This window comes from Belonocnema kinseyi, chromosome 9 (assembly GCF_010883055.1).
Source record: "Belonocnema kinseyi isolate 2016_QV_RU_SX_M_011 chromosome 9, B_treatae_v1, whole genome shotgun sequence".
Lineage (NCBI taxonomy): Eukaryota > Metazoa > Arthropoda > Insecta > Hymenoptera > Cynipidae > Belonocnema > Belonocnema kinseyi.
Window position 1 is genome coordinate 45056965 of NC_046665.1, and position 3884 is coordinate 45060848.

Genomic DNA, 3884 nt, shown 5'->3' on the forward strand with positions numbered 1-3884 from the left:
TCTATAAATGCACGCGCCTTAAGAACCACTGCACTCGACACTCTGATGGGTCTTTTAGTAATACATAAGAGCAATGGAAAAAGGAAAACCCAAACATATTTTGCCCGCAGTCAAGAAAGAAACATTGATAAAAGTTTATTTGTGCATAATTCAACATAAAAAAAAATAAAAAAACTGCTATATAAATCAGCTTAGAACCGAAAAATGATTGTAAAAGTTCAATTAGAACGAGAAAATCTTATAATTGTATTCAATTTTATCAATAATAATAATAATATAAATCAAATCCAACCGACTACGATAAATTTGCTAAATACGTATTTTTATTATTGGTATTAAAAAATGTAAAAACTATTTTCCGGCGCCATTTCGACAAACGAGCAGCTCCGATTTCGTGCAAAAGCGTTTTAGAAAGCTGGAAAACTGTAGAAAACAGTGGCGTTCTCCGTTTTGGATGACATTTTTGTTCAACCTAAACTTGCTTCAGGATCACCGTGAAGATACACGATTCAGAACGATTGAGATATTAGTTATATAGTTTCTTATCGATCTCAATTGATTATTTCTAGAAGGGAAATCTTGTAAATGGTTTGACCCTTCAGAACAATACTATTATGCTGTGAGTGCACAATAGCAGTCTCAAGAATGGGATCATGAAAACGTGTTTTATTACATATCGTATTACTTTTTATTGATAATTGCAGGTGTAAGTACATTATATAAAAATTTATTATTGTTTATTGCAAGTTCATCCCACAGAAATTTTAGATGGTTCTAACGCAAGTGTTCACTTACATTTTTTAAATCATTGGGGAATGCACTTAAATTACGTAACAGCTCAAGAGGCAGGGCGGTGTTAATACATTTTGTTACGTTCTGTCACAAAACGGGGGGAGTTCTTCATACATGTACGTAATTTTTCGAAATGAATGAAGATTTGCGGTAGCCCTGTTATAATATTCTGATTAGTAATTTAATTGCCTTACATTTTTATTATTATATTTTTTGTGAATTTGCTACCTGATTAAGATTATCTTTTAAGTTATGTAATTTATGATTTGTTTGAAAATGCAACCATTTTGTTAAAACGCCATCATTTTTGGTTGGAAATTGACCGCATTGGGTAGAAAATTTAACTTCTTTGGAAGAAAACGTATTTTTGGTATTCAAAAGTCACCTTAAATCCTTTTGCATTTTTCTCGGATTAAAATAAAAGTTTTTGGTTGAAAATTCAACAGTCTGGTTGCAAATTCATAATTTTTATCAAAAGTGCTCATGATTCAAAACAACTAGTTGAAGTTTCGGCCAAAAAGATGAATTTTTCGAGGGGCAATTCACTCGGAAATCAGACAGTAAGTTTTTAGAACTTTATTACTGATCACGTCTGATTTCAAACGATTTTCTCTGATTTACTTTTTAAACTAAGTTAATACTGAGTTCACGCAAGGTTTGCTGAATTCAGTTTATATCCGCAGTGAATTCACGTTACTTCAGTGGAGTCTACATTATCTCTGCTTGAGTTCAGTTTCACCTACTGAGTGCACAGGAGTTCAGTTCCCATCCGTTGAGTTCACTTCTCGGCGGCTGAATTCAGTACTCACTCACTGAATTCATTTCTGTTCTATAAGTTTATTTTCTTATTCATTTAATGTTGAGGGCATTATATTAAATAAAAGGATCTTCTTGAAATATAATATAATAATAGTATTGAAATAATACTCTATTATATTATAAAGCACAGCGACACACAAAAAGTGTGTAAAGCTAAAAAAGCGACTTACATAGTGTTTTAGTATAGTATTAGTCGAGAATAGTCGAAATCCTAAAGTTTGGAATTTTGCGCTTACCAGATTTCTTGCCCCTGATTTTTGAGTCAAAGTTGAATTTCACTAATTGGGCTACTTAGCATTTGGAATTGTTTCTTCAAGCTGTTGAGTTGATCTTTCATTGTTCTCATGTTAAAATGTATTTTCTGAAGGATAGTTGTGAAAATTTTTGGTTGTAATAGTTAATAATAAGAAAATTATAATATTTCAACATGACTAACATTTTTCCTGTAAACGGCTAAACGAATATTAACAACTGTAACATCAACAATTTTATTTATGAATTTCTGTAATAGAAATATGCTTTTGAATTAAAAAAATTAATTTATAAATGAAAATCTAATTCGTTTGTAAGCAACTTCAGATTTTTCTACTCATATAAGAATTTTCATCACACGTTGTTCTCCATTATATTATAATTTGATCATTTTTAACTTTCACAACAATTTTTGTTTGTAACCTAAACTTGCAAAAATATTTTATCAATATCTATGATAAGAATTACATCGCATCTCATCCAGAGTTTCTCTCTAAAAGTAACGTAGAACACCGTGAGATGAAAATTTTGTTATGAGCAGTCAAAATATTAAATTTTTTATAAACAAATGAGATTTTTATTAACAAATTAATTTTTGTGAATTAAAAAGCATATTTATATACATTCATTAATAAAAATGTTGATTCTCAGCTGTTAATATCCGTTTCGCCGTTAACGAGAAAAATGTTAGTCATTTTGAAACATTATAATTTTCTTGTTATTAACTTTTATAACATAATTTATTCACAACCTAAACTTCAATAAATATCTTTTAACATGAAAGCTATGAAAATATCAACTCAAAAGTTTAAAAAAGAAACAATTTCAAATGCTAAATAGCTAACTTAGAAAAATACAACCTCGACTAAAAATTCAAGGTCGAATACAAAAAACTGGTAAGCAGAAAATTATAAAATATTGGATTTTAACTATTCTCCACCAATACTACAACACTATGCCGGTCGCCTTTTTTTGGCTCGGCACCTTTTTTGTGTGGCTGTAGTCTCAGACATATCTTATAAAAGAAAAAATAATTTTTTTTATTTAAGAAATTTTGTATTTCATTTTTTTGTAACTGTCGCTTTATATCAATTGTTTACAAATATTTTGAAAATAGGTAAATAATCTTGAAATATATTCATTTATTTAAACAAAATTTCGATTAAAATTTTGTTGTATCCATTTCTGCGTTAAAAAAATTTACTTTTTGAGAGTGGAAACAGTAGATTTGCAGAGAATGTTTTCTCCAAAAAATAAGTTATTTTTAAATTACTATGATTGTATAGGGTTCTCGCATGAAGGATTAACGATTTGGAGTTCTTAGATGTAGATTTAAATTTAAGAGGAATGCCCTCCGTCTTCTTCGCGATTATTAATTTAAGTAAACAATAATCCGTAAATTTGTATGCTTGTTTAATTAATTATGAATTAAATAAATTATAATTAAACGATAAAATTGTATAATACAATTTTTTTATTTTATTTGGATTTTTATATGATATTTTATAGAAATTTATGTACCTTACTACTTATGTATATTATTTTTCGATTTTTTAAATTCAGAAACCCATAATTTCAAAACTGAAAAAATGTATATTTGAATTTTACTCGAATGGTGGATCAAAATATTTAATTATTTTACCTTACATTTCTCAATTCAAGCTAAAAGGTCAGAAATTATTGGAAAGTTTTAAAAACATGTATCTCTTAATTGCTACTTTGAAATACTATAGTCCGTAAATAAATTATTTATTATCGTGTTGTTATACTAATAATAGGATTTAGGTTTACACATTATTTTTTTATGAATAAAGTAAAATATCCTTTTTAATAAGAAAATTAATCTTCTTTGTTGAAAATTAATTATATATTCCGACTTTAAATCTTAGAAATTTAAAGTGTTTCATATTGCATTCAAATCAATTGAATGTGTGTTTTAAGTAAGAGCTGATACACGGGGTTTTATTATCTATCTGTAAGGCATAGCGTAAGTTACAAGTTTGAGATAATAAAGACCATGT